This window comes from Kogia breviceps, chromosome 2 (genome assembly GCF_026419965.1).
Source record: "Kogia breviceps isolate mKogBre1 chromosome 2, mKogBre1 haplotype 1, whole genome shotgun sequence".
NCBI lineage: Eukaryota > Metazoa > Chordata > Mammalia > Artiodactyla > Physeteridae > Kogia > Kogia breviceps.
This window is the reverse complement of record NC_081311.1, coordinates 17974557-17987517: the sequence shown is the minus strand read 5'-3', so window position 1 is coordinate 17987517 and position 12961 is coordinate 17974557. Positions and strand designations below refer to the sequence as shown.

General features: G+C 45.0%; 1 protein-coding gene across 2 annotated transcripts in view; it reads right to left on the bottom strand.

Moving 5' to 3' along the window:
• The window catches only part of GPAM (glycerol-3-phosphate acyltransferase, mitochondrial), a 131845-nt gene that overhangs the window by 95478 nt on the left and 23406 nt on the right, over positions 1–12961 (bottom strand). For both annotated transcript variants that reach the window (XM_067024679.1, XM_067024680.1), the window contains exon 2: positions 12327–12368. The gene's annotated coding sequence lies outside the window, so the exon portion shown is untranslated. The remainder of the gene's footprint in view (positions 1–12326; positions 12369–12961) is intronic.

Genomic DNA, 12961 nt, shown 5'->3' with positions numbered 1-12961 from the left:
TACCAGAATGGAATGTTCCATATGTTCTCACACATTCCCCCACCCCAAAGTGTATCCATTTGCAAGAAAAAAAGAAAAATACCCAAAAGTATTATTGTTCACCACACTTCCTGGTCCTCAGCCCCCCAAACCTAGGCAGATACGATAGGCTTGCAGAAAACCAGATTGTTTCTCACGCAAAACACTGCAGGGGGAATAAAGACACAGACATAGAGCATGGACTTGAGGATACGGGGAGGGGGAAGGGTAAGATGGGACGAAGTGAGAGAGTGGCAGGGACATATATACACTACCAAATGTAAAATAGATAGCTAGTGGGAAGCAGTCGCATAGCACAGGGAGATCAGCTCCGTGCTTTGTGACCACCTAGAGGGGTGGGATAGGGAGGGTGGGAGGGAGGCAGACGCAAGAGGGAAGAGATATGGGGATATATGTATATGTCTAACTGATTCAGTTTGTTATACAGCAGAAAGGCAATTATACTCCAATGAAGATGTTAAAAAAAAAAAAAAAAACACTGCAGCGCTTTGTTGTTGTTTGCTTTAGCACAGACTTCTCGATAGGTAGACTTTTAAAAACAAAACAAAGCACCAGATTTATTTGTGAAGTGATAAAATGTCGACTCTATGAAGTGGTTTTAGAGAAACTTTATTCCAAACTCTTTGTTTTGCAAACGGAGACACCAGGGAGACGTGACTTGTTTCAGGGTCAGATATGGATGCGGTGACCAAGAAAGGGAGGTGACTCCTCACCAGTTGTGGAGGAGGCCAGGGCTGTGATAATGACCTTGGCAAAGCACAAACATCCTCCATCACCGCACCACCCTGGGAGAGAGTTGTGAAAGAATCTGTTATTTTATATTTCCAAAAGAGCACTAAAAATTCAAAACTACGTTGGATTCTTGATACCCATTTTGCTGTTTAGTATTTCTATTTGAATTACGAATAGGACAGGGGGTGACATGAGCTTTGGGGGGCTTAGGACCCTGCAGTGCTTAACACAGCCTGCTCTTCACCCCTTCTCCAGCCCCGACAGCCCCGGCTCTTATTTCCAACATCTGCCTCCTGCCCCGAACACTCACATTCACGACCCACTCGGGGGTGGGGGTTGGGGGGGCATGCTGACTTTCTGTGACATTTTCCTCTTTCAAGAGGCTGCCTGTGATGTTCCCATTGACTTTCAGCTGTGTAAAGTACTGGAAGCTCACGGCTGCAGGAGAAGAGGAAGGTGCGTAGGGATTTCCCCTGTTGCCCTGAGTGGGAGGGTTTAGAATTAATTCTGCACAGAGAGAAAGGTAGGTGGGGTCAGGATCCCTGAACTCCATTCTCCCACCGCACAGGTGAGGGAACTGAAACCCAAGGGAGGACGTAGATTACCTGGGGGCAGTGTCAAAACTCAGTCTAGGACCCTCCAGTCCTGGGCTAGTGTTGTATTCACCTCATATTCCAGGCATTTTTTTTTTTTTTTTGCGGTATGTGGGCCTCTCACTGTTGTGGCCTCTCCCATTGCGGAGCACAGGCTCCGGACGCGCAGGCCCAGCGGCCATGGCTCACGGGCCCAGCCGCTCCGCGGCATGTGGGATCTTCCCGGACCAGGGCACGAACCCGTGTCTCCTGCATCGGCAGGCGGACTCTCAACCACTGCGCCACCAGGGAAGCCCTATTCCAGGCATTTTAAAAGAACATCTGCCCCATGGACCTTAGTGCCTTTTAATGGGTGAGTACTGGAGTTAACTTTTTTTTTTTTTAATAAATTTATTTATTTATTTTTGTCTGTGTTGGGTCTTCGTTTCTGTGCGCGAGGGCTTTCTCTAGTTGTGGCAAGCAGGGGCCACTCTTCATCACGGTGCGTGGGCCTCTCACTATCGCGGCCTCTCCCGTCGCGGAGCACGGGCTCCAGACGCGCAGGCTCAGTAGTTGTGGCTCACGGGCCCAGTTGCTCCGCGGCATGAGGGATCCTCCCAGACCAGGGCTCGAACCCGTGTCCCCTGCATTAGCAGGCAGATTCTCAACCACTGAGCCACCGGGGAAGCCCTGGAGTGACTTTTAAGGAATGGCTCTTGGGGAGAAATTCTAGACTCCAACAGACGGAAAGAGAGAAATTAAGAGAGCATCCACCAGAATCATCTGGGGCTCTTCCAAAGGAAGTCTGCTTTACCATCTATCCCACCACATCCCCTCCGAACCTCCCTCAGTGGGGAGAGAAAGTTGCCACCACGGTTCTGATACATAAAAGCGCTTCCTCCAGCCGTGCTGGTGAGAATCCACAGTAAGCACCCCCCCTGCTTAGTCCCTTCCTCCTTCTCCACACCCCATGATGCTCTCTGAAGGCATCTTGTGAACAAAACCACCAGAAAAGGTCATCCGGGAGAATGTCTCAAAAGATGTGTCCTGAGGCCTCTTGAAGATTGTCACACCCATGAGCCAAGTCACAGGCTAATGTGCCAGCCTTCGAGTGAGGCCCGCTGCTCAGGACTCTGCGCCATGGCCGTCTCTGAGATGTCCAGACCTGGAGCCTCTGGGTCTGAACTTTTATGAAGATGAGGGCAGCAGACGGAGGTGAAGGGGTGAGACCCCAAAATGGGGGCAGCTATTGGCTAACACTGGTTGCATACAAGGCATAACAAGGAAATGACTTCCCTTAAATGAAAACCAGAAACCTCCTGGCTTGAGCCAGAGCAGGAAGGAGGGTCTCACAACACAAGCAACCTTGCCCATAGCTCTGGGTTCCCAACTCCTGTGTCAGCCCTGCCCCTAGCACCAGCAGGGGCCTTCCCCTGTTAACTCACAGGCCAAGAGTTGTCAAAAAAGGGTTAGTTCTCTTTAGTTCCTTTCAGCACAGCCAAAACACATGGCATTTTCACTTAAAAAGAAAACAAATAAAAACCTTTGGGGGACTTCCCTGTTGGTCCAGTGGGTAAGACTCCACGCTCCCAATGCAGGGGGGCCCCAGTTCAATCCCCGGCCAGGGAACTAGATCCCACATGCATGCTGCAACTAAGAGTCCGTGTGCCGCAACTAAAGATCCCACATGCCACAATGAAGATCCCGCATGCCGCAACAAAGACCCAGCTCAGCCAAAATAAATAAATAAATATTTTAAAAATGTTTTTTTTTAAAAAAAAAAAACTTTGGAATCCTAAGGAAAAACAAAAAAGAAAGAATTACAAAAAATGCAGAGTAACTGTCATCACATTCTATAGTAAAATGTTCTGTCTCCATAGAGGTCATGAAGTGCTTCGCTGACAACAAAATACACTCACTCACCCAAGGATAGAAATGTGTGTCATGCATTTCGCTACTTCCAACTCAATGCTCTTAGCAGACATCGCTAATCAATCACAGCATTTTATCCAAATGTTGAGCCCACTAACCTGAGAATCTTTCTCAACACAGCTTGCTAGACAGCCAGTACCAATCAGTCGGCACAGGAGTAAAGATAAAGCTTATCTGCCATCTCTGCTTTTGCCAAGAGGGCTGAAAAGAACAAGGGAACACCTTGTCCAGTTTCTTCCCTTTTAGTTCCATTTGTCTTTTGACCAAGAAAAGCCGCCAGTCATCATCTTGATTTCTTGTTGCCCAGGACATGGTATAACAGTCGCTTTCAATGAATGTCCAGTGCCTCCCTCACCGAAGTACAACCTTTTCCATTGTTACAACAGACCATGGAACCTAGGGCCCTTCATTAGGTCTCTTTCTAGGCTGGACAAATCTTGTCCACACTGGGCACCACACCGGAGTCCTCTCTGTTTCCACATTCCCCATCTCATCCCTCACGGTCTGCCCACAGAAGTGCTGATGGGGCTCAACCAGAATGGGGAGATTTAGGCTTTCACCAGATCACAACCTAGACAGCCCCTGCAAGTCTGCCATGTCATGTTCTAGGCAGCACGTTCATGTGTTGGGTAGTGCTTCAGAAGACTTCCTGAGTGTGTCTTAATAATTTTTAAATTATTATTGTTTCCTTTAAAGCAGGAATTGCAAATACAAATGCCTACAGAGTCCAGACAGGGCATATGGATGCAAGAAGCAGGAGCAAGCGGAAGCGCAGGTACAGACTGTCAGTGAGCCGCAGGGACTTTGAGAACCGGAGAGTCTGTGACCCGCCAGCAGGGGCCAGGAGCTTCTCTGCGACCACAGCTACCACCGTGCACAAACGTGGGCACGGTGTTGCAAGCGTATCGGTCTTCAAGTTAAGTTAAAAGGTAGGTTGTTATGTAAAATCTCCTCGTTTTAAAATGTTGGCTCAAATTCATAAAGCCCTATGAGAGCCAAACAAGTCATGTCACCTGCTGGTCGAATCAGCCAACGGCCTGCCTGTTCATAACCTCTGATCTAAGGGAACGCTCTTCTGTTAACAGTTACAGATTAGGTAAACAGTGGGAAGTGACCCTGAAAAGAAAATAGGGAAGCCACTACCAGCAGTGTGGAAGCACTTGAACAAGAGTCGGGAGGTGTTAGTCAATGGCACACAGTGGCGAGACTGTGATTAACCTACTGAGAGGGAGGGAGAAAAAGGAAATAAAACCGGAAGCATAAATTAAGGGCGGTCATGGGGGGGATCCAAATATTGATATCTGGGGATCTGATGTGATCCTGGAAATTAACAAGGAGCCATGTTTGAGCGAGAGAGTGACTGACGCTTAACTGCAGAAAGATTTTAGAAAATCTGGCCATCCCTAGAATCTCTTTTTTCTGAAGGATGAAACTGCCTCCCTCCCTTCAATTAAACCAGTAGACTGTAAACAGAGGAAAGCAGTGGAGGCCACAGTCCTTTCTGTGATACAGGGACACCTGAAACCCAAGCCCAAACTTGCTGACTTGACTTTGCTCTTTTTCCCTAAAGCCACTTTCTTGTCCTTCTCTCACTTGCAATGTGTAAGCCGCCTCTACAGGGCCACCTAGGAGTTACTTAATATGGGCTCCAAAAGGCCTGAGACAATGGGGGATGACGCTATCGGCTCCCTCGAAACCACAAATATAGAAAAACAGGGATCACCCAGGAGGATAATGGTTTCAATGTGTTCAGAAAAGGAGGCCCTGGCGTGAAGTCATGCGCTTGAGTGATGGGAGGAGAGAATTCTGATTCCACTCAGGATAAGCTCAAGAGCACAGGGGAGAGGTCACCATTTGCATTTTTCCAGTGACCATTTGATAAGGAACCTCTACTGGGCCCTGATGAGAGATTCGGGTGTGTGGTTTACAGGCACGGTGCTGTTATCCCCACCTCAACCCCTTTTACCAGCTGGAAAATAGTGACTTGTGCTCTGGGTTCCCCCTCCCCGGATGGCAATGGGGCTAAGTGAGGTGAGTCTCCGAGGCTCCAATTCTCCCAACTCCACCTGGGAGAAGACGAGAAACAGAATCTTGAACTGCGCCTCCTACTCAACGGCGTGGGGATCAGGGCACCCTTGACCATCACAGTGGAATATCTGAGGTTGAAACTGTTCACAAGTGATCCTGAAAGTCCAAGACATAGAGTTATTTGTTCTTTCTGGTCATGTGAATTGGAGTTTCAAGTAGTGGGGGGACTAGGTTATGGGATCTGATTCCATAGTTAGTGGTGGGGCCCCGTCAACAGGCCACAGTACAAGGCAGTTGCTGTCACGTGTGTACTAGTTCATGCAAAGTAGTAGAAAGTAACCCTGAACAGATAGTCAACTGCTGCTGAAATAGAGAGAGAAGTTTGATTGGGGAAATCATACTCTGTACAAGTATTACCAAAATGGGGATTCAAGAAGGTCCTGAGATCCACCCCTAAAGAGCATCAAGGTTCTACTATGGCAGAGTCAGAAATAAGGATGAGCGGGATACCAAAATGTCATAAACAGTAGGCTCTCAATGATGTTTTCAAAATGCATAGTTTAAAAACTGTAACAACAACAACAAAAGGAAGAAAATAGCCAATAGTCTAGGGCTTGCCTCAAGGGAATGGGATTATGCATTTTTCTCTGTTTCTTCTTTAATATTTTATGAACTTTCTAGATATTCTGCAAAGAGCAAGTGCTACTTCTATAGAAAGAACAAATTTAAAAAAAGAAACCAAAGGGGAGGGAGAATGAGGGTAAGAAACATGAAAGAAGAGGATGGTAGAGGATGGTAAGAGCCATGTGTTAACCTAAACTAACCTAACCTTAATCTTAACCTAAACCAGGCGTGCAAGCTCCAGCTCAGAGCCACCACTCAAGCCTTATCTCCACTGGCATATTCAGTAAATCGTAGTTGGCACAGCGGTCTAGGCTTTCCTCAAGGTAAAAACACCACCAGCCACAAGGCCAACTTCACTGTTAGAAGTGGTGATCTCGGGCTTCCCTGGTGGCGCAGTGGTTGAGAGTCCGCCTGCCGATGTAGGGGACACGGGTTCGTGCCCCAGTCTGGGAGGATCCCACGTGCCGTGGAGCGGCTGGGCCCGTGAGCCATGGCCGCTGAGCTTGCGCGTCCGGAGCACGGGAGAGGCCACAACAGTGAGAGGCCCACGTACCACAAAAAAAAAAAAAAAAAAAAAAAGAAGTGGTGATCTCTGCAGTGTCTTGCACTTGTGTGTGACCTTATAGTTTTGAAAGGGCTTTTACAACCTCCACTTACCTGTCTGTCTCTCTGCTTAGTAGCAAGAGATGTTTTATATATATATATACACTTTTTTTGCATAATCCTTATACGTAATTATATAATTTGATATACAAATTCTAACTTTTCCAAATATTTTTGAATGCCTCTCCTCTGTCCCTCATCACAACCATGTAAGGAGCTTGGTGGAAATGAACGACCAGAGAAATGGAGCCATTTGCCCAAGGTTGCACAGTGAGTTCAGGGCCGAACCAAACTGACAGCGGGGAGGGGGTTGGAGAAATCTAAGGCTTCCCAAGCCCAAGGGCAGACCACGTTGTGCTGTGGTTATCTCGGAGCGTGCACAGAGCCGCAAATGGATTTCCTATCAATTTTAACCATCTTTTAAGTCCACTGGGGAGGATAGATTTCCACAGCTTTTGAATCCAACAGTAAGAGAACAGAGTTGGTTTCAAACCCCAAACTAAAGCTATGTAAATAGTCTGAGGCAACTAGTGAAGGTCACAGTGTGCAAAGGTCAGGGCCGGAAACCACAGCACTATTCAGCATTTGCAATACTTGAAAAAAAATTGCAGGCCTGACCATGTAACTGTCCAGATTGCTCAGATTTAACTTCCTGGGCTACTCTTTCGTTTTGCTTTGTTTTCAAAAGAAAAAAAAAATATGTATCATTGTACTACGTGCTCCCATAAAATATCTCACAGCTGGGGAAATATTCAGTGACCACAAATATCACTAAATCAGCTGGCTCTGTAAAGACAGCTGATGATGATAAAATGGGAAGGAAACCAGAAAGACAGCTCACTGGTGTCCCCGTCCTGCAGATGAAAGTTTGCAGGGGGTTGGCCTAAATTTCTCCTGTAAGTTCTAACCCTGCCTGTTCTTCTGCTTTGACCCGATTTCCCAGCCAATAAGGAGATGTGGGGCTGACAAGACAGAAGTGGTAGACTAATGGTCCCCTAGGATGTGAGTTAAAAGAAAACTTAGTGTCAGAAAGACTGGGCTGGGGGCCAGAAGTACCTTGAGACTTGACGCTCCCAGGCTGTGGGAGGCAACAGTGTGGGCAGCGTGAAAAAAGGGGCCCTCAGCTCCACATACGTGGGAAGTCTCTGAGTCTATCCAGCAGAAGTCCCGAGGGCTCGGAAGAAAGATGTCCTTTAAATGAAGGGAACAGAACTCCATAAAAGAATGCGCCAGATAAAACTGCCCTCCTACAGGGACTTGGAGAAACGGTGATAAGATGATAGCAATACTGCCATTTATTGAGCGCTTACCGGGTGCCCAGCGCTTTATCTGCCTTCTCTCATTTCGTCCTTACAACACTCCTTGGAGGCAGGTGTTGGGATTACCGCCTTTTTCCAAATGGGGGAAGTGGGGGAAAGAGAGGTTAAGAAACTGATGTGCAGACACACAGCTGGTCTCTCTCATTTTTGTGCCCTGGCTCTAACCACCACACACACCTTCCTACCACCACGCTCCCTCCCCGTCACTACTGAAACAGTGACATCATGCTCAGGTACCAAGCCTGGGATGCTTTCTCCCAGTCCATTGCATTTTATGTCATCATCTAACAAAAATTCAATTAGCTGAATCCTGGACACCAGACAGTGGAAATTCAGCAGCAGATAATCCAGAGATGGGTCCCTGCCCTCCCAGCACTTCCAGTGGAGTGGGAGACACAAGCATTCAACAAGAAATAATGATGTGATCGTGAAAGCAAATAGCTGATAGCTTCAAAGTGCTTAGGAAATGATGATGCAAGGGATTTTTTTTTTTTTTTTTCCAAGCCCTTTCGAACTCCCAAGACCCTTTCTGGGAGTCAGTGAGGTGAAAACCATTTTCGTAAAAATACTAAGGCATTAATTGCCTTTTTCACTGAGCTGGCATTTGCACTAATAGTGCAAAAACCATGGTGGGTAAAACTGCTGGTGTCTCGGCAAGAATCAGGCAGTAGCACTGAAAGTCTTTGTAATTGTCAATGCAGCATGCTCCCAGCTTTGAAAAAAGCCATTTTCACTAAAGACTATCCTTGATGAAGCAGTCAAAATTATTAATTTACGTAAATCCCAACCCTTGAGTACATAACTTTTCAATATTAAGTTAATATTGCACATAACAGAATGGGAAGCATGCATAAAGCACTTCTGCTACATACCAAAGTGTAATGATTGTCTTGAGGAAAAGCACTCAGAAGGTTGTTTAAACTAAGGGATAAACTAGCCACTCTTTCAGGGAAGAGCACTTACTTGAATGAACAATTAGCAGACAAACTGTGGTTATTCAGGCTTGGATCTTTGGCAGATATTTTCTCTAAAACAAACTAAGTGAGCTTGTCGCTATAAGAAAATAACTGATGGTATTTGTTGCCAATGATAAAAGCTGAACTTCTGCTAGAAAAGTAGAATTTCCAAAATCTACTCTCCACCACCATGATCTTAACAGCTTCTCAATACTTACTGAATTTTCTGAAGAGAGGTTGGTGATCTTAATAAATGTGATATTTTAAATACTTATAATGAACATGTCAACCTTTAGAAAATCTGCAAAACTCAATGAACTAATATTTTCTAAAAGACCAACGCAAAATGTTATAAATCGTGCAAAGGTAAAAGATCTATTAAAGTGTAAGATAGACCAATGAATTTAGTGTTGCAGAGTACAAAAATTTCATTGATAGGTTTCAGGTTCCATGTTGCTACTAACTTGTAAGGAATTACCATTTGTTGAGTTTTGGTGTTATATCAGAAAAGAACATCCATAATTATCTAAAGAGTCTATTAAAACACTCTTCTCTTTTCTAACTATAAATTTGTATGAAGTCAGATTTTCTTCTTATACATGAACCAAAACAACATATCACAAAAGACTGAATGCAAAAGCAGATATGAGAATGCAGCTTTCTTCTATGAAGCGAGATATGAAAGAGATTTGTGACAATCTGAAACAGCACTGTTATGAAATTGTTTTCTTTTGGAAAATATAGTCATTTTTCATTTAAAAATATGCTATTTATGCTAACATTTAATGTCTGTATTGTTATGTTTAAATAAATTTTAAAGTATTTTTAAAATTTCTCAGCTTTAATTTCTAATATGTTTAAATACTAACAGACAAAACCCACAAAACCAAAGCTCTTCAACAGTTTTTAAGAGCATAAAGGAATCCTGACTGAAAGTTTTGAGAACTGATGACTTCGATCTCTGTGCTCAATAATAAGATTATTAAAGAGATGAATAGCCACTTGAATACTTAGGTATTGTCATTCCAAGGCTTCTATGTGTTTTGTTCATTTTTCCTATTTTATTCATATAATAAATATTTATTAGCCGCCAGATATGATCATTATTAGCTAGTACTTCTGTTAATGAGACCTACAGAACTTTTTTTTAAGTTTCTTTTTATTTTATTTATACAGCAGGTTCTTATTAGTTATCTATTTTATACAAATTAGTGTATATATGCCAATCCCAATATCCCAGTTCATCCCACCCTGGCCCCCCCAGCTTTCCCCTCTTGGTGTCTGTCCATATGTTTGTTCTCTACATCTGTAAGACCTACAGAACTTTTTACTTTCCTTTTCATTTTATAAATTGATTTGAATTAATAAGCACTTGAGTTAATGCAGACCCCAGAGCCCCACAGCATGGGGTCATAGTTAAGCTTTCATTATTAGCTGTGAGATGTAGGCACGATTCTTAACCTCTCTGTGTCTCAACAGCCTCACTTGTATGTTGGAGATAACCGTACATACCCACCTCATAGGGCTGTTGCAAAGACTAAATTTGTCAACACGTGAAAAGTGTTTATAATACTGCTAACATCGTAAATGTGGCATAACTATCAGCTGGAATCAGATTACATGTAGCTTACTGACGATCATTACCATTCAACTTTGAAAAATCCCTTTCAACAACATGTTCACTTTGAAGATAAGGAAGCTAGTCATTAAAGGGCCTGTTTGAACGTCCTGGACAAAGCAACCTGAGTGCCTCCCATTTATAAACCTCTTCCGAAGGAAAGGGAAGCCAAAATTCGCTTATGCCTGATCACCATACTTTAACCAATTTGAACTTGACTGTCTAATCTCAGCTGATTGGATCAGGGATCCGTCGCTCTCTAGGCTGGTTTGCAACCACTGAGATAGCTGGCTTGGCAAAAGAGCGCCACCAATAAGGTACTAGCTGACCAATCATATCTTCTCCTGGGATCGACCAGGAATCTACAGAGGGGCTCAGCAAGCGGTGGAGTGGGTGGACAGATTGTGTGTCCTGGGTACTAGAAGGAGATGCGGCAGCATTGTGCTAAGATTGACTGTGCTGGCCAGTTAGTCACCAGAACCCTTTCCAGGTGTGATAGCCACTGAAACATCCAGCCCAGGTCCCCAAGTTCTCCTGTCCCCACAAGGCCAGAGCTCATCACCCTGCACTCTGAGGCCTGAGGCTTGCCTGCTTTGGCTCAGAAGGCGTGGCCACTCTGAAATGTGTAAAGTCTTTCTACTGAATCCTGTTCCCATTATCTCTGCAGGGTCTGCTCTTTAGATTTCAGCAGTGGAGGATCAAAAAGGGAGAATAAACCCTTTTCTGTTTGTTTGTTTGATGTTTTTTCCCACACGGTCGGCTGCCATCAAAGAAACCATCACACTGTCTGCAGTTCTTCTGCTGGGCCAGAGCCCAGGAGGTGGCAGCCAGTGGGCACTTCTAATGCAACTGGGATTGACAGGCATAACCTTGCAATGTTGCCAAAGGAAGCAGAGGTGGGAGGAGGGGATGAAGGAGGGGCAGGGAATCTCAGCATCGCATCTATTTCCTGGACAGTAGTACAAAAACATAGAGAGGATTGGGGGACCTCAGCGTATTTATAATCCATATCAACTGTTTCAGTCTTCAATCTGAACAGCTGAGATTTTTCAGTCTTATGTAAGATATCCTTAATCACTGAAACATCCCATTTATCAACTACGTTGTTGCCTTAAATCCTTCCCTTATAGAAAATCTGCTGCCGCCGTTGTGCATCAACTAGTTCTTCCAGATACATCACTGGGTTCATTAAGCAGAGCCCCTACACAGGTTCAGGAAACTTCTGTGACTCTTTCCCTGCACACAACCAGTGTAAAGGCTGGTATTCATGGAGTACGTACAGAGGAGTGGATTCAAGAACGGTGTGTCATGTCCAAAGGTGACTTCTTCTGTTGCTCTCCCTCTGCCAAAGACAGAGGCCTAAGTGGCTAAACCTGAAGGTTTTCAGGGAGTAAGATACCTAACCCTTCCTAGAATGAGATCAGGAAAGAACTCATTCTTTAACAACCCAGAATCAACGCTTCCGAAAACAGCCTTCTCTAAGGCTTACCTCTAGAGTGTTAGGACAGTCTAAGACCCAGTGCACACTCTCAGATTGCTTCCAGATAATTCTCTGATCGGGGGCCTTGAACCCAGTCCAAGGCCTTTGCTTTGTATTAGGGAGTCAGTTAACAAACATTTACCAAGCATTTATTAAAGATTTCAGGTCATGAATGGATAAGGTTGGAGCTGTCTTTTAAGGAGATTGATCTGTCAATAATTTGCCTGGTTGACTGACATCAAGCTGAACACAGCTGAGGCTATTCTAGCAGTTAAGTTAGGATGTTGTGAGGCATGAATAAGAATGGTGACAGGGGAAATAGAGAACAATGTAACAGTAGAATAAATCAGGTTAATAAGCAAATATAATGTGGTGGCTGTAAAACCAGACAATCGTGGGTCACATTCAAGCACCTGCACTTACCTCAGCAAGTGACTTAATCTTCCCTGGTTTCAGTTTTCTTATCTGTAAAACGAGAATAATGAAATCCACTTAGATTATAGATCGATAGATGATAGAAAAATAGGTAGATAGATAGCTAGGCAGGCAGACAGGTACACACACACACACACACACACACACACACACACACACACACACACACACACACACACACTCTTCCCAAAGGTAGCTCTAGGGGCTTCCGGGCTTCCCTGGTGGCGCAGTGGTTGAGAGTCCGCCTGCCGATGCAGGGGACACGGGTTCGTGCCCTGGTCCAGGAGGATCCCACATGCCGCAGAGCAGCTGGGCCCGTGAGCCATGGCCGCTGAGCCTGCGCGTCCGGAGCCTGTGCTCCGCAGCGGGAGAGGCCACAACAGTGAGAGGCCCACGGACCGAAAAAAAAAAAAAAAAAAAGGTAGCTCTATATATTTGACTGCTATCTGTTCACCAAAACCCATTTTCTCTTCTCCCTGGGCAGACAGCTGAAGTTAAATGTTGCCACAAGAATGAGTTCTAGTCAATGAACTGTAAGTAGAAATGATGTGTACTCTTTCCAGGCCTGGCCTTTCCAGATTCCCCAGTGGCGATCCTCCATACTCTTTCTCCATCTGTTGGCT